Below are 22,972 nucleotides of genomic sequence, written 5' to 3'. Positions count from 1 at the left end.
ATATTATTTATTGCTGAATATTTATTTTCTGTATTGCACTGTTTGCACTTCCTTCTTGTTTATATTTCTTTTTTGTATATGTATCTTTTTATGAGTATTTTTTTTTGCATTTTCAATAAATGGAAATTCTGTCTGGCCCACAGGAAAAAGAATCTTCGGGTTGTATGTGATGCCATGTATATACTCTGACAATAAATCTGAACTTTGAACTATTTGATACTCTGCAGCTCTAACATAACTAGATTTAATGGGGATCATTTTTCTTACATTACCATCCTTTAATTCAAAAACAAGATGATTCAGACACAAAAATATATATTTTTAAGCCTAGTGCTTGGTGTTGAAGGTAAAATTTCTGCGCCACTGTTTTTCCCTGGAATTGAATCTTTTAAGTATCAACCTCTTTTCCGCACTATCTCACCCACCCTTCCCACTTTCCACCTCCCTTCCCCCACTTCCCTTCCCCTCCACCCCTTCCTCTCCCCACCTCCCTTCCCCTCAACCTTAACCCCATTGTCCCTGCCCTCACCCCCATTGCCCTCCCCAATTCCCCTCCCCTCCCCAACTCCCTTCCCCGCATGCCCCTCCCCACCTCCCCAACCCTATTCCCCTCCTCACCTTCCCTTCCCCCCACCCCAACCATACCCCTCCTTCCCTCCCCCACACCCTTCCTTCCCTCCCCCACACGCTTCCTTCCCTCCCCCACCATCCGCCCACCTAAACCACCTCTCCATCCATCCTCCACCTCTTCTTCCCCTCTCCACCCCCTCCCCCCTCCCCCCCTCTCCCCCTCCCCCCTCCCTCCCCCCTCCCTCCCCCCCCTCCCCTCCATCCCCCCTCCCCTCCCCTCCTCCCCCTCCCCTCCTCCCCCTCCCCTCCTCCCCCTCCCCTCCTCCCCCTCCCCTCCTCCCCCTCCCCTCCTCCCTCCCCACCTCTACTCCCTCTTCACTTCCCAACTCCCTCCTCCCAACTCCCTCCTCCCAACTCCCTCCTCCCAACTCCCTCCTCCCAACTCCCTCCTCCCAACTCCCTCCTCCCAACTCCCTCCTCCCAACTCCCTCCTCCCAACTCCCTCCTCCCAACTCCCTCCTCCCAACTCCCTCCTCCCAACTCCCTCCTCCCAACTCCCTCCTCCCAACTCCCTCCTCCCAACTCCCTCCTCCCAACTCCCTCCTCCCAACTCCCTCCTCCCAACTCCCTCCTCCCAACTCCCTCCTCCTCTCCCTCTACTCCCCCCTCCCCTCCTCCTCCCCTCCTCCCCCCTCCCCTCCTCCCCCCTCCCCCTCCCCCCCCTCCCCCTCCTCCCCCCTCCCCCTCCTCCCCCCTCCCCCTCCTCCCCCCTCCCCCTCCTCCTCCTCCCCCCTCCCCCTCCCCCTCCTCCTCCTCCTCCCCCCTCCCCCTCCTCCCCCTCCCCCCTCCCCCTCCTCCCCCTCCCCCCTCCCCCTCCTCCCCCCTCCTCCTCCCCCCTCCCCCTCCTCCTCCCCCCTCTCCCCCCTCCTCCCCCCTCCTCCCCCCTCCTCCCCCCTCCTCCCCCCTCCTCACCACTACTCCCTCCTCCGCCTCCCCCTCCTCCTCCTCCCTCCGCCTCCCCCTCCTCCTCCTCCCTCCCCTACTCCTTCCTCCTGCTCCTCCTCCCTCCCCTACTTCCACCCCCTCCTCATCCCCCTGCCCCTCATCCCCAATAACTCATCCCCTCTCAAATTTAAGCATTCACTTTCAATTTTACCTCACATGGAAGTTGCTGAAATTCTTGCAGATCTCTTTTCACTATCAGCAAACTGTCTGTTAACATCTGTCAGCAGAGCCCATCAATCAAAGGAAAAAGATTGTGACATCACATCAAAATTCTTCCTCCCATTGGTACATTAAAATACCCCACCCCTCCCACTGCTCATCATAGGCCCCATGGGCTCCTTTAATTTTCACTCTCTATTAGATCCCTGTCCCACACACAAACCTATTCATGCTAATTGTTTCTGCCATTTTTGCCAATGCCTGAAGTTTTTGTTTTCCCATTACTCTGCCCCACTGCTCAGTGACCCCTCTGCAAGAGAACAACTTTTCCACTGCTGGATTGAAGTCACTACAACAGTTTCTCTCTAAGAACGGGAGAACAGTAATTCAGAGAGATAACGGAGTGTCACCTGGAACAAAATCAAACTGCTTGTGAGCAAGGCAGCATCTGTGGAAGGATTAAAATAGTTGATGTTTCAATCGAGACAATGAATTGGGATTGTGAGTATGTATGATGGGGAGATAACAAGTGTAAAGTAGTGAAGGAAAGAATGAGGTAGGAGCTGGCAAGTGATAGGAGGAACCAAGTGAGGAGGGATTGAGGGGCAGATGAAACCAGGTGTGAGGGGGAGACTGGAACAGATACCAAGAGATGATAAGTGGAGAACATAAAGGGTTGGAGATTATGGAATCTGATAAGAAAGGAGTATCAGATAGTGAGGGATGGTGAGTGGATAGAACAAGATGGAGGTGGGGAACAAAACTAAGTAACTGGGGGTGGGGTAGGAGTTGGTTTGAAAAGGAGGGTGTGTATGAGAGGATGTGGTGGATCAGAAGGAGAGGAAAAGGAACAGTGGTGATACGGGTTACCTGAAATGGGGGAATCTATTCAATGCTCCAACTTCAGGTTGAACAATGAATCACTTCCCTGTTACACTCTCAATCCTGCCGCAAGGTCTAAAGGCCACATAGTTTTTTTTTTACCTTTTAAAACCAACAGGACTGCAGTTTCTTAGGCCTCATCTATTTGGAGTGGTCTCCTCAGTTCCATCCCTAGCCATGCCTTTCTCCATAAACTCCCCAATGTATCCTCTCTTCTCATCCACCCATCAACCCTCTCTAATGAAAAAGTTGGCATATCCTTGCAAAGTAGTAGATCTAAAGAAAATTTAATGGCTTTTGTCCATTTTAACACTTTAGACAGTGATCCAATCATGAATTCCTCAATTTAACAGAGGCAATGTGTTAAGAAATGCAAAATAAATTGGTCTTATTAAATACTTTGTTAGCAAGAACAATTTAGGGACTTTGTGTTTGCAAATTAATCTGTTGAATGTCTCATAATAGGGAGGTAGCATGTGGTCTAAAAGGGTGACTGATATCAAACAAACTTCATGGAAGTAAACCTTTCAACACATAACAGCTGTAAAACACAGCCATGTTCTCAATGGTATTAATAGCATGCTATGAATGGTACAAAGATGAAACACTTATGAACTTCTTAATGAGACATTGAGAAGAACTGACGATTATTCATTGACTTCCTACTACGAATAAGTTAGAAAATATAAAGTAGCTTTTGGCTTTAGTCAGACATCATGTTAATAATACAATACTTAACTCAAATATCAGTGATATCATTGCAGTTCCAAACACTTCTGACAAATTGTATTGCTCATTTATCATGTGGATGAAACAACATTCATACCAGTAATTAAGATATGCAAGCAAAGAAGTGTTAAGTTTGACATCTGGTTTATGCTCATTGAGTTGATCTTGGCTCAGATATCAATGCAATTAGCCTGTGTGTCTCTGTGTGAGGAAGAGGCAATTGGATCTATCCAATCTCAGTTGATCTCAGGTGCTAAGACTGGTGCTATCTGACCAAGTGGGCTATCAACACATCCCCCATCCAGGATGTTTGTAGTCAATGTTGAACTGAATCTATAACACAGTAAAACTAAAATCTAGCAGTACACAGAAAATGCCATTAATCACGGAAAGGCCATTTTAAAATCAGCCTTTTATAGTATAAATCAATCTATCATAGCATTAAAGAATGCCTTCATTTTGTAAATTCAAAGTGAAACTCTATTTGAACCCTTTCTCTGAAGCTCTATTTGAACTCTCCCTGAGTTCACACAGATCAGAAGCTGATCATTTTGGTGTTATTTTTCATAAAATAGATTATGCTATGCAGAGACTCACATTGCCATTGGATTATAAAGTAATAAAAAAAACAGGCTTTACTGCCCTTTGTAGGACAACAATATTAAATATTATTGGCCAAAGTTATTGTTCATTCGGTGGGAGGTATGCTGCTGGAGTTCCTTTATTAAAGTACAGATAAGTTTCTAAATTTGTAATCCCTTATAGAGCCAAAAGGCATGAAAATGCCCTTCAGCCCAACTCATCCAGGCCTACCAAAGTTGGAATTCAGGGCTAGTCCCATTTGTCTGTATTTGGCCCATACCCTTCCAAATGTTTTTGAGCATTAAGATTGTTTATGCATCTGTGCTGTGGCCAAGAAGGTGCTCCTCTGTTTCTCCTCTAGGACCAATATGGTTTCTAAAAAGGATGGAGTTGCGCACCTATACCTCTACTTATGAGAAGCCTAAAGAAGTTCATGTCTCCAATGCCCCTTAATTTTGACAAATGCACCATAGATAGTATGCTGTCCAGATGCATCACAGCTTAGTATGGGAACACATTTGCCCAGGACTGCAAGAAATTGCAGAGAGATTTGCATACATCTCAGGCCATCATCCAAACCAACCTCCCTTCCATCAGCATGCTGACTATCTCTAATCATTTGCTCCTTATACAAATGCTGATAGATTCTTTCCCTCCGAATACTCTCCCATAAATTTCCCATGATTTACATCAAGCTCATTGACCTGTAGTTCCCTGGCTTGTTCTTGCCACCCTTCTTAAATAATGCAATATTATCAATCCTCCACTTTCCAGACTTCACCTGTGGCCAAAGCGAATGCCAATATCTCTGTAAGGGCCTCTAAAATTTATCTCTTAGCATCCCACAAGAATGCATTTGGGCTGGCATTGAGCAATGTGCTCCAAGAACACATAAACCTCCTCCAAGGTATTTGCGTATGGCCCAAGATATTGCAACTCATTTGTTTCAATTTCTTTGCTTCCATGGTCCACAATAAAGATTGGTGAGAAATTTTCTTTTTTTAAAATATTTTATTTAAGTTTTAAGAAAATACAGAATATAGGACTCCATTAATATAGTAACGATAATACATAGAATATAAAATCATAGAAAAATATTCATAAGGTCTGGAAATAAATAAATAAATAAATTTACAGGAAAGAGGAGTCCCTTTTCTCCCAGTGCCTCCTTCCCAGATTCAAAAGAAAAGAGGACAGATGTTAGGGAATATAGGAGATAAAAAATAAAGAAAATAGAAAAAAAAAGCAATAGGATCAAGATTCGACATTTCAGAGACACATCTTTTTAAAAATATTAAATTTATAACAAGGAGTTTCCTAATTGACAAATATCAAAATAAATTATACAATATGGGCACTTAAGTAATCTAAATAAGGTTCCCAAATTTCAATGAACATACTATATCTATTCCAAAGACTATAAGTAATCTACTCAAGGGGAATTCAACTTTGCATTTCCATGTTCCAAAGCATCAGATTTCCATATTACCACTATATGTTTTTCTGGCTATTGACAACACAATTTAAATAAATTTAGATTTACTTCTGGATAAATTAACTTTTATAGCTGCTAAATTCCCCAGAAGAAACAATTCTGATTGGTGAGAAATTTTCATTCATCTCCTGTGCCTCATCATGACAGTTTCTCTTTAATAGAACCATTCTCTGCCTAAAATAGAAAACGTGCTCCTGCACATTTGTGTGTTGCATTTGTCCTCAGCATCTGCAAATTTTTATGTTTAACTCAATTTTCTCTCTAGCCACCCTTTTTCTCTTAATACACCTCTAAAATCTTTCAGCATTTTCCTTCACTCTCCCTGTCAGATCCAACTCATGTCGACCTTTTGCCCTCCTGATTTCCCTCTTAGTTGTACACTTACACTTCTCATAGAAGTTTTATCCCAGTGAAGTCAAGGAGGCATTTTATCATGAGCTGAAAACCACCATCAGTAGCATGGCAACTTCCAATAAGCTGCTATTGCTGGGAAACTTTAATGCTCGGGTTGACAAGGAGTCTACTGTGTGGCCTGATGTGACTGGACACCATAAGGGAATGGCAACAGTAATGGTCTACTGCTTCTCTCGATGTGCACAGAATTCAAACTGGGCATTACTAACTGTTCAGATTGCCACAATCTAAAAGCTGACATCTCTTTGACTACATTATCACCTGGCAATGAGAAATCTCTGACGTTCGTATGCCACAGTTAAGTGTGGAGTTGAGTGCTCATCTGATCATCAAATCGTATGTTTATCAATCAAACCTCCATGCAGACTGATTACTGCCAAACCACCCAAAAAGCTGAACATTATCAAATTGAAGTTCCGTGAGTGTGCTGATGCCCTGAAATTCTCCATGGAAATTCCGCTAAGCAGATTGGTTGAGAATCACCAGACAATATTACTGAGCACTGGAATCCTTTCAAAGAAATGACCTACAGTGCTGCCCAGGACATCTTGGGGAAAGTCAAGTGCAAGCTTCAGAACTGGTTTGATGAGAATAACCAGTCTGTGCAAGATCTTCTAAGAGCTAAGGGAGTTGCATGCCAAGCTCTTCTTTGACATCCAAACTCAAATTCCAGAAAAATGTGCCTTTTTGAGTGCAAAATTAACTTTGCAGAGGCAGCTCAGAACTATAAAACACCAAGTGGTGGGTGAACCAAAGCCAAGGAGTTACAAGCCTTTGCTGACTGTAATGACTCAAGAAGCTTCTATGAAGCAATCAAGGTTGTGTATGGTTCATCAAAGCAATGTACCTCACAACTCCTGAAAAAAAGGCAGTACATCCATCTTCACTGAGAAGTCAGAGTACTTGAAAAGATGTCAAGAACACTTCCATGAGCTGTTGAATAGACCAGGAACCATCATGAAGCACTGAGCAGAGTACATCCTCAACCCATATTGTTTGAGCTAGATGCTCCCCCTACTCTTCACAAGGTCATCAAACAGCTAAAACCCAATTAAGCACCAGGCCTGACAATATTACAGCCAAGATTTACCAATACGATGGTAACACACTGACATTATGCCTGCATCAGCTGTTCACAACATTGTGGGGAGCTGCAGAACTACCACAAGACTTCAAAGATGCATCAGTCATGATCATCTACAAGAACAAGAGAAATTGAAAGAATTATCATTTCATCTTTCTTCTGTCAGCAACTGGAAAATGCCTCGTGACGATCATCCTCAGACGTTTGGTGTCCAACATCAATGACAACATCCTTTCAGAAAGCCAGTGTGGTATTTGAACAGGCCGTAGTACAGTGGCTATGATCTTCTCACTGAGGCAGCTCCAAGAGAAATGTGTTGAGCAGCAGAAGAGTCTCTATGTCACATTTGTTGATCTAACCAAAGCGTTTGACACTTTTGGAAGAGATGGCTAGTGGAAGCTCTTACCAAAATTCGGTTACTCCCCCCCACACCTAATCAACATCATCTGTCAGTTCCACCAAGGTATGAAAGGCCACATCAATGTTTGTGGTGAGTTTTCAGACCCATTTCCCATCTGCAACGGTATAAAACAGGGTGGTCTTTTGGCTCCTACTCTGTTTGGATAATTCTTCGCTGTGGCATCCTGAAGAACAGCATCAGGCCTGAAGTTAGGGGTCTTCCTATAAATGAGGGTTGATGGCAGGCTCCTCAACCTCACAAGACTGAGAGCAAAACAAGAGTCAGGGACTTATGGCACACAAGCTACAGTTTGCTGATGTCTGTGCACCGGTTGTCCACTCTCTCGAAGACTTACAAGAGATCACAAGTCACTTTGCCAGTACCGCTAAGAGCTACGCATCGACAATCTGCCTGAAAAAGATGCAAGTTTTGTGCCAACTGGCCCCTGGCTCAAGCTGCAAAGAGCCAACTGTCCTCATTGATAACATTCGTCTCAATGCTGCCAACAAGTTCTGCTCCCTCGGCAGCATAATAACATCCTCAGCTTCTCTACGTGTAGAGATTGATCTAAGAACCCAGAAAGGCCTGCTTTGCCTTTGGTCAGATGTAAGATTGGGTTTGGTCACAGAACATCAGGTTGCCACCAAGTACAAAGTGTACAGGCTGTTGCCATATGTGGATATGAGACATAACCTATATCAGAATCACTCACGTCAGTTTGACCAACTGCAGCAGCATCACCTATGTTCTCTGATGAAGATCACCTGGAGAGACAAGGTCTCCAATATCAAGGCCCTTTCTCGAGCCAGAATACCAGCAGTTTCAACCTTGGTGATGGGCAGGACATGTTGTCAGAGTGCTTGATGGAAGACTGTCCAAGGACATCTTGTACGGCCAACTGTCCAGTGGTACCCGAAAACAAGGAGACAAGCGACTACGGTATAAGGATGTACTGCACAGGAGCCTCAAGAAAGCTAACATTGCCCCATCATCATGGAAGGATCTGTCTCAAGATTGTTCACAGTGGAGGGACACCATTGGAAAAGGTATGGACGCTGCTGAGAAAAAGCTCAAAGAGGCAACAGAGGAAAGGCGTAGGGAGCGTCACATCAGAGATTCTGCCCATGCTGGGACTCCAGGCCTCACCTGCCAAGTATGTGGCAAGCAGTGCCGGTCAAGGATCGGCCTGTACAGCCACTCCAGGACACACATATCAAACCCCACATCATCCTATGAGGTAGACAACCAGAAGGAAAGGACACTTCTCAAACTCGTCAATCAGGGTTTCCTAAATGTACCAGACTTGTCCTTCAACCAAAAAGGAAAACACTGTCCCTGGAAATAGTCTAATGCTATTGATGAGTTTCAATTTATGCTAACTTTACTGATTAAAAACTGGTGAATTGAACAGGGGTCTGTGGAGCACTGGAGGCAAATACACGGACGCTCAGTAACTCTGAAGGGAATCTCTTTTGCTTCTCTTTCTATCCTACTGAGTGCCGCTGGGGACACTAAAGGAGCCTCTTTGTCTGCCTTATTGCAGAAGAAGACAATTACATGTAATAATGCTTGTTCTGTACTATTACATGACAATACAGGAATCTTGAATTTTGAATATTAAAAGCATATTTACATTCACACAAATGTTAGATTCCACATACATAGTGTTGATACAGTGTACAAGGCCCTGAAGTGCTTCAGTGAATGCTGCTAAATGGGGACAAAAACTACGATCCATATTCAGTACAAGGCAACTTTGTTGAGAGGGCTCATTGAGGACAGGACTCAGTTCGGATAGGGTTCAGTTTGCAAAGTGCTCACTATGGACAGAACTTGCAATGTCAAACGCAGGGCTTGTGGACAGAACAGGACAAGCAGACAGGGCTTGTTGTGGACCGGACCCATTGCAGACAGGGCTTGTTGTGGACCGGACCCATTGCAGACAGGGCTTGTTATGAACAGAAGATGTTTTGCACTAAGTTTGTTGTTTTATCAGCTTGAATTTCAGCCATTGGCAAAATTACCCATTGAGATGATTGCACAGATATAAACTTCTGTGGCAGTGTGAGCAGTGTAAGAAGCACAGCCACCATGTTGACGGTCATTAACAACTGTTTTATTTTAATCTGGTGCATGCTCCTTTAAGGGCAGCATTGGTTCAGTCACCACATGCGTGATGACGTCACCACGCTGCCTGGGGCACACGCTGCACGGAACGTTTAACTGAGGAAGAAACACCCCCGATGGTGCCATCTTCCTGCTACGTGGCGTTACAAGTGAGGCCGGTTCGCCCTGAGCAAGTGCGCCGTCACACAACTTCCCCAGAACCAGCTACATGTCACACCGCTTGGGCGGGCAGCTCCTTCACTTGGGTCTGGCCATTTGCACCAGATGTGATAGTTCCAGATGGGCCACCTTCAGGGGGTCCACCATAAATAGTTCCTCCCTACCCACAACATCAAGGGTGAAGGTTCTGCTGGACTTGTGCAAGACCTTGCATGGCTCCTGTACAGGCACTGCAGCGGTGCCCCCTGCGGTCCCCTGCCCAACAAATTGGGCAGAGTCGAGTTCCTTGGGGAGGTGGACTGGCCAGGTGCCGTGGCGGGATGGAGGTGTGGGAGCCAGGGAGGCTAGTCTCCTGTGGAGGTCCACCAGCAAGTTTGCATCTGTGGTCGCGGTGTTGGGTTCAGGGCCAAAGAACTCACCAGGCAGTGAGAGTGGTGTTGCATATACCATCTCCACTTGCAGGTCCTCCTTGGGTGCCGTCCTGATCCCAAGGAGGACCCAGGGTATTTCATCCACCCAGTGGAGGCTGCAAGTCTGGCCATGAGCAATGCCTTCAGGTACCTGTGGAACCTCTCCACCAGCCCATTGGACTGTGGGTGGTATGCCGTGGTGTGGTGGAGCTTGACCCCCAGGAATTTCGCCATCTGCATACACAGGGTGGATATGAACTGTGCGCCCCTGTCGCTGGTGATGTGTGCCAGGGCTCCGAATCGGGTGATCCACTGGCTGACTAGAGCCCTGGCGCACATCTCTGCAGAGGCCTCCTTGATTGGGATAGCCTCGGGCCACCACCATGAGAAGGTAACACGCCTCCCTGGTTACTGGCAAGGGTCCGACGACATCGACATGGATGTGCTGGAACCTGTGAGCCGCAGAGTCGAAGTGTTGGATGGGGGCCTGCATGTGTCAGTGGACTTTGGAGGTCTGGCACCTGGTGCAGTTCCTGGCCAGCTCCACCACCTCTTTCTTTAGTCCATGCCATATAAACTGCTCTGCAAACATCAGCACAGTCGTCTTCTCCACCGGGTGAGCGAGGTCATGGATCATGTTGAAGACTCTCGCACTCCAGTTTACCGGATGCGACGTACCTGTCAAAACATCGCAGAGCAGCGTGTCCAGGCTGTTGAGCACATGGACATCTTTGAGTTCGAGGCCTGAGATGGCGGTCCACAGGGCTTGTGTCACCGCATCATTTCTTTGGGCCTGAGCCATTTGAGCGTAGTCCAGGCTGGGGGGCAAGAGTGTTGAAGGCTGGGCATGAGTGTGCGTCCGCCACCACATTGTCCTTGTCGGCCCTGTGCCAGATGTTGGTAGTGAACTCCAACATATACAAGAGGTGGCGCTGTTGTCTGGCAGACCACAGGTCCTTGGCCATCGCCAGTGCCTGGATGAGGGGATTGTGATCCATGAAATCTGTGAATGGCCTGCCCTCTAGAAAGTAGCGAAAATGGCGGATGACCAGGTACAGTGCCAAGAGCTCCTGGACGAAGGCATTGTATTTGAGCTCCAGCGGGCGCAGCTGTTTGCTGAAAAAGGCAGCGGGTGCCATTGTCCATCGAGCCACTGTTCCAGGACTCCCCCCCCCCCACTGCTGTAGCTGAGGCGTCCACGGAGAGTGCCGTTTGCACCTCCAGTCAAGGATGTACCAGCAGTGTTGTGCTGGCCAGAGCCTCCTTTGTTGCCACGAATGCATTGTCCCCCTCTTCTGGCCAGGCCAGGGTTTTTTCTTTGGTGGCCATGAGCGTGAACAATGGGTGCTTGGTGCGAGCGGCCCTGGGGATGAACCAATGGTTCACCATCCCCATGAACTCCTGCAGGCCTTTCAGGGTGGAGGGTTTGGGGAAGTGTTGGCTGGCTGCCACCTTCTCTGGCACCAGGTTGGCCCCAGCCGCCGAAATGGTGTACCCCAAGAACTGGAGGGACTCTGTGCCAAACTGGTATTTGGCCATGTTGACCGTGAGGTGGGCTTTGTGCTCCTCGTGGTTGCGACTGGAAATCAGTATATCATCCAAGTAGATGAATACAAAGTCCAAATTCTTTCCCACCACGTCCATGAGGCGCTGGAATGTTTGGGCCATGTTCTTTAGACCAAAGGGCATGCGGAGGAATACGTAGAAGCCGTCTTACCCACGTCATCTGGATGCACTGGGATCTGATTATGTGCTCACACGAGGACCACTTTGGAGAAAATTCGTGCGCCGAGCAGGTTGGCGGAGAAGTACTGTATGTGGGGGACCGGGTACCCGTCGGGAGTGGTTGCTTTGTTCAACCAACGATAGTCCGTGCAGGGTCACTAGCCCGCAGATGATTTTAGGACCATGTGGAGCGGCGATGCCCAGGCCCTGTCCGAGTGCCAGACTATTCCCAGTTCCTGAAACCTGGACAACTCCTCTTTTGCCTGCTGGAGTTTTTCAGGCGGTAGCCGTCTGGGCCTTGTGTGGCGATGTGGTGGAAGACCCCATGCTAGGGCAGGGTGGCAGTGAAGCGTGGCTCCAAGATGGCGGGGAACTCATGGAGGATGTCAGAGAACTCGTCCCTAGTGGCAGCGATTTCAGGCCTTCAGGCATCTGCTGTGTCCAACCGTATGGAGTGGAATGTGTTGGCGTTGGCCAGCTTCTTACCCTTCATGTCGACCAGGAGATTGTGAGGAAGTTGGGTCCCAACAGCGTGGTACCCACCGAGGCCAGAACAAACCTCCAGTGGAATTTATCCCTCCTGATCTGGATCTGTACCCTGCGGGTGCTGTAGGTCCTGATGGTGGAGCTGTTGGCCGCCTGCAGGGTTGGATCGCAAGATCGAGTGCAAGTCTCTAAGGGCGTGGGGGTAAGGACGCTCAACTCAGCCCCTGTGTCCACCAGGAAGCGGCGGCCAGTGGATCTGTCCATAACATTAAGGAGGCTGTTTACATGGCCAGCCGTCGCAACCATCAGCGGCGGCTGGCCTGGTCACTTCCCTGAAACCCACAGGGTTGCCAGCACTTAATGGCTTGTGCTCCCCAGTGCTGGTGGTAGAAACACCAGGTCGACTGGCTCTCTTCCACCTTGGTTTTGGGGGTGGCTTGGGGGGCAGCTGGGTACCGGTCATGTTACCTGGTTTTTTTTTTAAATTTTTTATTTTTCACACCATAAATCACATTAACCATGGTACACACTTTTTTCCTTTTCACACATATACAGTGCCATTTTCTCCCCCCCTCCCACCTCCCTCCTCCCATCCCACCCTCCCTACCTCCCCCCTCCCGTCCATTTAAGGTATAAAATCTAGGATACATTAAACCAGTCAGACAATGTTGTCATTCAATAAAAATACACCAGAAATTCTTCTGAGTCCATTCTTTTCATTTCCTTTTCCTTCCGTTAACTTAGGTAATGATTGTCCCCGGTAGGTTTTCGCTATTGTATTTAATGTAAGGCTCCCATATTTGTTCGAATATTTCAATATTATTTCTTAAACTATATGTTATTTTTTCTAATGGAATACATTTATTCATTTCTATATACCATTGTTGTATTTTCAAATTATCTTCCAATTTCCATTGGATAATACATTTTTTTGCTACGGCTAGAGCTATCTTAACAAATCTTTTTTGTGCATCCTCCAAATCAATTCCAAATTCTTTGTTTTTTATGTTACTTAGGAGGAAGATCTCTGGATTCTTTGGTATATTGTTTTCTGTTATTTTATTTAATATCTGATTTAGATCTTCCCAAAATTTTTCTACTTTCTCACATGTCCAGATTGCATGAATTGTTGTTCCCATTTCTTTTTTACATCGAAAACATCTATCAGATACTGTTGGGTCCCATTTATTTAACTTTTGAGGTGTAATGCATAGCCTGTGTATCCAGTTATATTGTATCATACGTAACCTCGTATTTATTGTATTTTTCATTGTTCCGGAGCATAACTTCTCCCATGTTTCCTTTTTTATCTTTATATTTAAATCTTGTTCCCATTTTTGTTTAGTTTTACCATTTGTTTCCTCATTCTCCTTTTCTTGCAGTTTAATATACATATTTGTTATAAATCTTTTGATTATCATTGTATCTGTAATCACATATTCAAGGTTACTTCCCTCTGGCAAACTCAAACTGCTTCCTAATTTATCCTTCAAGTAGGATCTCAATTGGTAATATGCCAGGGCTGTATCTTGAGTTATATTGTACTTATCTTTCATTTGTTCAAAGGATAAGAATCTATTTCCTGAAAAACAATTTTCTATTCTTTTAATCCCTTTTTTTTCCCATTCTCTAAAGGAAAGGTTATCTATTGTAAAAGGGAGTAACTTGTTTTGCGTCAATATTAGTTTTGGTAATTGATAATTTGTTTTATTTCTTTCTACATGAATCTTCTTCCAAATATTGAGGAGATTATGTAATACTGGAGAACTTCTATGTTGTACCAATTTTTCATCCCATTTATATAATATGTGTTCAGGTATCTTTTCCCCTATTTTATCTAATTCTAATCTCGTCCAATCTGGCTTTTCCCTTGTTTGATAAAAATCTGATAGGTATCTTAATTGTGCGGCTCTATAATAATTTTTAAAGTTTGGCAGTTGTAAGCCTCCTTGTTTATACCATTCTGTTAATTTATCTAGTGCTATCCTCAGTTTCCCCCCTCTCCATAAAAATTTCCTTATTATTTTCTTTAACTCCTTGAAGAATTTCTCTGTAAGTTGTATTGGCAATGCCTGAAATAAGTATAATATCCTTGGAAAAATGTTCATTTTAATACAGTTTATCCTTCCTATTAGTGTTAGTGGTAAATCTTTCCAATGCTCTAAATCGTCCTGTAATTTTTTCATTAGTGGATAATAATTGAGTTTATATAGTTGGCCGAGATTTTTGTTTATTTGTACACCTAGGTATCTTATTGCTTGCATTTGCCATCTAAATGGTAATTCCTTCTTAAATTTTGAGAAATCCGCATTATTCATAGGCATTGCTTCACTTTTATTTACGTTTATCTTGTAACCCGACACTTGTCCATATTCCTTCAATTTCTTGTATAATTCTTTTATTGATAGTTCTGGTTCTGTTAAGTACACTATAACATCATCCGCAAATAAACTGATTTTATATTCCTTGTCTTTTATTTTTATTCCTTTTATATTATTTTCTGTTCTTATCAATTCTGCTAGTGGTTCTATAGCTAACGCAAACAATAAAGGTGATAGTGGGCATCCCTGCCGTGTTGACCTGCTTAAGTTAAATTGCTTTGATACATGTCCATTTACTGTCACTTTCGCTAACGGTCCCTGATATAATGCTTTAATCCAATTAATATACTTCTCCGGTAAACTGAATTTTTGCAATACTTTGAACAAATAATTCCATTCTACTCTGTCAAAGGCCTTCTCTGCGTCTAAAGCAACTGCTACTGTAGGTGCTTTATTCCCTTCTACTGCATGAATTAAGTTAATAAATTTACAAATATTGTCTGTTGTGCATCTTTTTTTGATAAATCCAGTTTGGTATAAATTTACCATTTTCGGTACATACTCTGCTAATCTGTTTGCTAATAGTTTAGCTATTATCTTATAATCTGTGTTAAGTAAAGATATTGGTCTATATGACGCTGGTGTGAGTGGATCTTTCCCTTGCTTTAGTATTACTGTAATTATTGCTGTTTTACATGAATCTGGTAAGCTTTGTGTTTTATCAATCTGGTTGATTACTTCCAGGAGGGGCGGAATTAATAAGTCTTTAAATGTTTTGTAGAATTCTATTGGGAATCCATCCTCTCCTGGTGTCTTATTATTTGGTAATTTTTTTATTATCTCTTGTATTTCTACTATTCCAAATGGCTCTGTTAATTTATTTTGTTCCTCTATTTGTAGTTTTGGTAGTTCAATTTTAGTCAGAAATTCATCTATTTTCCCTTCTTTCCCTTCGTTTTCAGTTCGGTATAATTGTTCATAGAATTCTCTAAAGTTTTCCTTAATTTCTTTTGGATTATATGTAATTTGTTTGTCTTTTTTCCTTGATGCCAATACCATTTTCTTCACTTGTTCTGTCTTAAGCTGCCATGCTAGGATTTTGTGCGTTTTTTCACCTAGTTCATAATATTTCTGTTTTGTCTTCATTATATTCTTCTCCACCTTATATGTTTGTAGTATTTCATATTTTATTTTTTTATCTGCCAATTCTCTTCTTTTAGTTGTATCTTCCTTCATTGCTAATTCTTTTTCTATATTTACTATTTCCCTTTCCAACTGCTCTGTTTCCTGATTATAGTCCTTCTTCATCTTGGTTACATAACTTATTATTTGTCCACTAATGAATGCTTTCATTGCATCCCATAGTATAAACTTATCTTCCACTGATTCCGTATTTATTTCAAAATACATTTTTATTTGTTTTTCAATAAATTCTCTAAAATCCTGCCTTTTAAGTAACATGGGGTTTAATCTCCATCTATACATTCTTGGAGGGATGTCCTCTAACTTTACTGTCAATATTAAGGGTGAATGGTGTGATAGTATTCTAGCTTTATATTCTGTTTTTCTTACTCTATCTTGCATACGAGCTGATAACAAAAATAGGACTATTCTTGAGTATGTTTTATGTCTAGCCGAGTAATATGAATATTCCTTTTCCTTTGGGTGTTGTTTCCTCCATATATCCAAAAGTTGCATTTCTTCCTTCGATTTAATTATAAATTTGGTTACTTTGTTCTTTCTGTTAATTTTTTTCCCAGTTTTGTCCATATTTGAATCCAAATTCAGGTTGAAATCCCCTCCTATTAATATGTTCCCTTGCGTATCTGCTACCTTCAAAAAGATATCTTGCATAAACTTTTGATCTTCTTCGTTAGGTGAATATACATTGAGTAGATTCCAAAACTCCGAATATATCTGACATTTTATCATTACATATCTCCCTGCTGGATCTATTATTTCCTCTTCTATTTTAAATGGCACATTTTTACTAATTAATATAGCTACTCCTCTTGCTTTTGAATTATACGATGCTGCTGTTACGTGTCCTACCCAATCTCTCTTTAATTTCTTGTGCTCCAATTCAGTTAAATGTGTTTCTTGCACAAATGCTATATCAATTTTTTCTTTTTTCAGTAAATTTAGCAGTTTCTTCCTTTTAATTTGGTTATGTATTCCATTAATATTTAAAGTCATATAGTTCAACGTAGCCATTTTATACTTTGTTTATCTTCCCTTTCCGTTTCTCCATCATTACCTTTCCTTCTTATCCATTTCTGTTTTCTTGTTTTGAACCCTTTATAAGACAACATTCCTAAAACATCAAACATTTTCCTTATTCTCCTATTTAAAACTTCTTTAGCCCCAATCTCCCTTTCCCCTCCTGAGTTGTCCTTTATCCCTTGTCGGACAACCACATCTCCCCTCTCCATTTGGATTTGCGAATTCACTTGCAAGCGTCAGCTGATTTTGCAGTGACCGCAACTCCTCCCCACCCAGCCCCCCCCAGAAAAGATTTCACTTTTCATATGTAACAAAGGTCACTCTTTTAGTTCCCTCCTTATTCCCTCTATTCCATTTCCTTCCCTTATTAATTCTTGTCTATACTATCTATATTTTCCTCTAAATACGGATACATTCATGTATGCACATTATACATATACACACATATACCTCTTTACCCACATACATATAAATCGTGGTCATTTTTACTCTTATTACATATCTTCATCTCTCTGGTTGTTTTGTAGTTGTTCTGCAAATTTCCTTGCTTCCTCTGGATCCGAGAATAGTTTTTTTTCCCATAAGATCATTTTCGATGTATTGAACTCCTTTCTCTTCTTCAGGAGTTCAAAACTTACGTGTCTTTTTAGTTCGCAGTCTTTTGTACTCTTGTTACACGTCTTCATCCCTTAGTCTATTTTGTAATTGTTCTGCAAATTTTCGTGCTTCCTCTGGATCCGAGAATAGTCTGTTTTGTTGTCCTGGAATAAATATTTTCAATACCGCTGGATGCTTTAGTATAAATTTATACCCTTTCTTCCATAAAATCGCCTTTGCTGTATTGAACTCCTTTCTCTTCTTCAGGAGTTCAAAACTTATATCTGGATAAATGAAGATTTTTTGCCCTTTGTACTCCAGTGGCTTGTTGCCATCTCTTACTTTTTCCATTGTTTTCTCCAGTACCTTTTCTCTTGTAGTATATCTTAGGAATTTTACTAAAATAGATCTTGGCTTTTGTTGTGGTTGTGGTTTAAAGGCCACTGCTCTATGTGCCCTTTCTATTTCCATTTCTTGCTGTAGTTCTGGACATCCTAGGATCCTGGGGATCCAATCTTTTATAAACTCTCTCATATTCTTGCCTTCTTCATCTTCCTTAAGGCCCACTATCTTTATGTTATTTCTTCTGTTATAATTTTCCATTATATCTATTTTCTGAGCTAACAGTTCTTGTGTTTCTATAACTTTTTTATTAGATTCCTCTAATTTCTTTTTTAAGTCCTCTACCTCCATTTCTACTGCTGCTTCCCGCTCTTCCATCTTGTCCATTCTCTTTCCCATTTCTGTTAAGGTCATATCTATTTTATTCATTTTCTCTTCTGTATTGTTTATTCTTCTTCTTAAATCATTAAATTCTTGCGCTTGCCATTCTTTAAATGACTCCATGTATTCTTTAATAAGAGAATGTATATCCTTTATCTTGCCTTTCCCTTCTTCTATTTCACTGTACTCTTCCTCTTCTTCTTCCTCTGGGTTGGCCATCTGTTGTTTCTTTGTTGCCCTTTTCTTCTCTTCTTTCTTGTTTTCGTTGTCTTCTATGTTCTCCTCTTGCTGCAGGTGTCCTGCAGCTGTCATTGCTGGCTGTGGAGATCGACTCCCCAGCTGGTCACCCCTCCCGTCGGTGTGTATTTTTGCATGCGCATGCGCGGTTGCGCACTTTTACTCGGCTCAGCAAGCCATTTTTGTAGTCCACTTTCTACCGACCTGAGGGAGCGGGTTTCTCTCTCCACCACGGGCCTCTTCAAACAGGTAAGGCCTTCTCCTTCTTCTTCCGTTGTCTTCTCTTCCTCTCTTCTTACCGTTGATTTCGATTTTTCTTTTTTCGTCGCCATCTTCTTTCCACCTTTATACTCACTTTTCTTTAATTTTTATTTTTGTGCCTTTGTGTTTTCCTTTGTTTTTTCCGACTTTTCTGGAGAGGGCTGGAGTTCACCGTCCGGCCACTACTCCATCATGTGACTCCCCCCCTCGTGTTACCTGGTTGAGGGATGCCTCATTCTCCCTCTTCATTCGCCAGAGGGCATCCGTGCGGGTCGCTGCTTTTCGCAGGTCTGAGAAGTCCTCATGCGTAAGGTGCAGTCGGATATCCTCCGGCATCTGCTCCAGGAATATCTGCTGAAAGAGAAAACATGGCTTGTGGTTTTCCGCCAGGGCCAGCATCTTGTCCATCAGTGCTGAGGGACTATGGTCCCCAAGTTGATCCAAGTGTAGCAGCCTGGAAGCCCATTGCTGGGGAGTGAGCCCGAAAGTTGCCAGCAGCAGATCCTTGAGGGTGGTGTACTTGCCCACAGCCGGGGGATGATGGATGAGGTCGTCCACCCTCGCTGCCATGATGTAGTAAAACATCGTGGCGTCTGTGGAGATATTGCGAGGCTGGAATTGCGCTTCTGCTTGCCCGAACCACGTTCTTGGGCAGTGGGTCCAAAAGTGGGGAAGCTTGATGGCGATAGCATTAACCTCTGCCGAATCCATGTTACTTGAGTCCAGAAAAACACCTGGGCTCGTTGGGGTCACCACTGTGGCGATGTGAGATGTGTAAGAACCACAGCCACCACATTGAAGGTTGTTAACGACTGTTTTATTTGAATCTGGCATGTGGCCCTTTAAGGACAGCGTTGGTTCAGTCACCACATCCGTGATGACATCACCACGCTGCCTGGGGCACGTGCCGCGCAGGAGGTTTGACTGAGGAAGAAACACCCTCAACGGCGCCATCTTCCCAGGGCTGCCCCGCCACGTGGCGTTACAAGCGGGGCTGATTCATCCTAAGCGAGTGTACCGCCACACTTCATTATTTTCCTGATGCAGTGACAAGCTGGTAGTTTTTACCACTGATAGCAAAATATTGGTCTCCTGAGTATATTGGGTGGTTTGGATGAAAATAGTGTTCAAAAATCATTCTATAAGTGAACTTTTAGAATCTCAGACACTGCAGGTTTGATTTATGAATTAAAAAAATAGATGGAAGTGGGTTCACTTATCATTTAAATCAGAGACCTCTGTTCAGTGTTGGACGATTGAGTGGCACCACAAAAAGTAGCCTGGCCATTGATGAGCAAGTTATTGGTGAGTGCAGTACTGTTGACATCTTTCATTGCTTTGCTGATGACTAAGAGTAAATGACTAGTCAATAATTCATTGTGCTTTTTTTATGAGCAATTGGATGCTGGTGCTATAGCTGTACTGAAACAGCTTGGCTCGAGGTGTGGTTGGGCTGTTGCACAAGTCTTTAATGTTTCAGATGGGACTATGGCTCGAAAGCCTTTGTTGTAAACAGAGTTCTCAGCCATTTCTTGATTTAATATGGAGTGAATGGAATTGTTCTGACTTGTGATGGCAGGGATCTGAGGGAAGATCTGAGATGGATATTTATTTCTGCATAAAAATGGTTGCAAAATGATCTACTCTTGGGTTAGCACTCATGTACTAGGACGTGATCTTTGAAAATGGGAATATTCTTGGAAGCTCAACTGTTGAGTGGCTGTTTCATATTCCATCACCATTTATAACTAGATGTGGCAAGAGTGGAGCTCTTCAAGCTCATCTGCTGCATGAATTGGAAGCATACAGGATATATCAAACAGATAACCCAAAATGTTTCAACATTTGCATTAATTAGATTGAAGAGTTGACCTCCCAATTCTATGGGAATTTGCCAGCCTACCAAGGACCAGGAGAAAAAAATTCAGAACCCTTATGGCCAAACTAAAATAGGAATGTGTCTCTCAAAGCAAGATTATATCTCCCAAGGCAATTCTGTGAGTAAATGTTAAAAAAAATATTTTCAGGAGACAGAATGAATTGAATTAAGCTGTTTATTGTCGTATATACTGATGAAAAAATTTTGTTTTGCGTGCTATTCAGGCAAATCAACCTATCCTTGAGTACAACATGGTACAACATAAAACAAAAGTGCATAGAGAAAAGGTTCAATTAAAAGAGTGCAAGGACAGCATCATCTGGTGAAAGAATACTGACAAATTGCATCATTATATGATTTGGGAATTCAAATGCCCAGCCAGGAACACAGAAGGCACCAGAAGAGCTCGGTCCATCACAAGCTCTGACCTCCCAACCACTGCATTCATCTCTATGAAGTGCTTCCTCTAGAAGGAAGCCAACATCATAAAGGACCTCATCAATCTGATCACAACCTTTTCTCACTGCTACCTTTGGGCAGAAGGTATAAAAGCCCAAAGACTAGCCCCTCTAGGTTCAAGAAGAATTTCTTTCCAACAGCTATCAGACTATAGTGTAACTCTTGTTACACTAAGCCTAGGTTTCTCCAACAGCAAAGGACTATCTGCACTATTGCAAATCACTTTTTTGCACTGATTTTACTGTGAATATATGTTTATGTATTTATTATCTCTTCATTTAATTCAATTAGTTTACTGTTCTAGTTTTTCTTTACAAGTATCTGTTCAAATGCAGCAAGTAAAATTTTCAGTGAATATGTGTATTCTACAATGTGTGTGACAATAAACTGACTCTCGTTATCACACTTGTCTTTCAACTCTATCTTGCTTTGTCAGCAATTCTAGACATGTTCAGTATGTATGCATCCAGAATCAGAATCAAATTTAGTGTCATGAACAAGTCATGAAATTTGTTGTTTTGTGGCAGCATCATAGAGGAAACATTCATATAACCACTTATACAACAATAAATAAAAACAAAATAGTGCAGGAAAAGTAAGGTAATGTCTTTGGTTCATTGATTATTCAAGAATCTGAGGGCAACAGAAAGAAGCTGTCCTCGTGCCACTGCGGACTCAACAGTACATTCCAAACACACTCACTTTTTCTCTTGCACACAATGCAAGGTGGAAAATCAAAAATGATCTCCCTTTCATTCCCTCTGCCCTCTGCCACTTTTCCCACAACTTAACTTTTATATTATTCCCTTTTTACAGTTTTAATTTTTAAAAAAATCAGCAGCCAGAAACATTAGCTCCGTTTCTCTCCTTACAGGACTTTTATCTCACTCGCAACCTTTAACTTTTGTGAAGCTGAGTTAACATTTTCTGTTTTTATTTCAGATTTTTGACATCTGTAGTATTTCACCTGTGTTTTAAGAGTGACAGCCAAGATGTCAAATTGGGCATCTTAGTATACAAATGAAGATTACCCTCTGATTACAATGTCAGATACAGATTTCCAACTTAAATGTTTCCTGTTATTGTGATACTCTTTGATGGCATGAATAAAATAATCCAGGCCTCAGCATATAATAAGCATTAAGAACAACCATGTGCAGCACCAGGCTAAGTGTAAAATAGTGTGTCCTCGATGCTGAAGATCCAGCTGTGCTGAGTGGGTCACGTCTCCAGAATGGAGGACCATCGCCTTCCCAAGATCGTGTTATATGGCGAGCTCTCCACTGGCCACCGTGACAGAGGTGCACCAAAGAAAAAGTACAAGGACTGCCTAAAGAAATCTCTTGGTGCCTGCCACATTGACCACCGCCAGTGGGCTGATAACGCTTCAAACCGTGCATCTTGGCACCTCACAGTTTGGCGGGCAGCAACCTTCTTTGAAGAAGACCGCAGAGCCCACCTCACTGACAAAAGGCAAAGGAGGAAAAACCCAACACCCAACCCCAACCAACCAATTTTCCCCTGCAGCCGCTGCAACCGTGTCTGCCTGTCCCGCATCGGACTTGTCAGCCACAAACGAGCCTGCAGCTGACGTGGACTTTTTACCCCCTCCATAAATCTTCGTCCGCGAAGCCAAGCCAAAGAATATCTACAAGTTAAATTGCCTCTTACAATTGTACATATAATAAAATGCATTTACTTATCTTTGTTGCAAATGCCAAAATATAATCAAAATTTAAAAAAAATTAAGTTATCCTCATTCTTAATTTACTCTACTTTGAAAATAGACTAAGCATGATGAGCCTTTATTTTCAGACCATTTTATAGTTTTATACTAATGTAGTTTTATTTTCAGAAATAAATGTTCTGCCTTTTAAAAAAAGCTAAAGTAGGTGTAATTACACAGGTTAGTTACTATATTTTCCAATACTATTCCTCCCAAAGCTCTTTAATGTCAATGACAATTATTTTATCTTGAAACACAAAAACTGCAGATGCTGGAATCTTGAGCAAACAATGAGATGCTAGAGAGACTCAATGGGTCA

General features: G+C 42.8%; 2 long non-coding RNA genes across 2 annotated transcripts in view; both read left to right on the top strand.

Annotated features, from left to right (window-relative positions):
• LOC138751578 (uncharacterized) overlaps positions 1-22,972 on the top strand; it is a 124,967-nt gene that overhangs the window by 74,492 nt on the left and 27,503 nt on the right. The window lies entirely within an intron of this gene.
• LOC138751575 (uncharacterized) lies at positions 1,870-21,327 on the top strand. The gene is made up of 3 exons (XR_011350056.1): positions 1,870-2,235; positions 20,448-20,586; positions 20,693-21,327. It is a non-coding gene; the product is annotated as an uncharacterized lncRNA (long non-coding RNA).

The sequence above is a fragment of the Narcine bancroftii genome, chromosome 1, assembly GCF_036971445.1.
Source record: "Narcine bancroftii isolate sNarBan1 chromosome 1, sNarBan1.hap1, whole genome shotgun sequence".
NCBI lineage: Eukaryota > Metazoa > Chordata > Chondrichthyes > Torpediniformes > Narcinidae > Narcine > Narcine bancroftii.
Note: the sequence above shows the minus strand (reverse complement) of the source record. Positions and strands in the feature narration are given on the sequence as shown.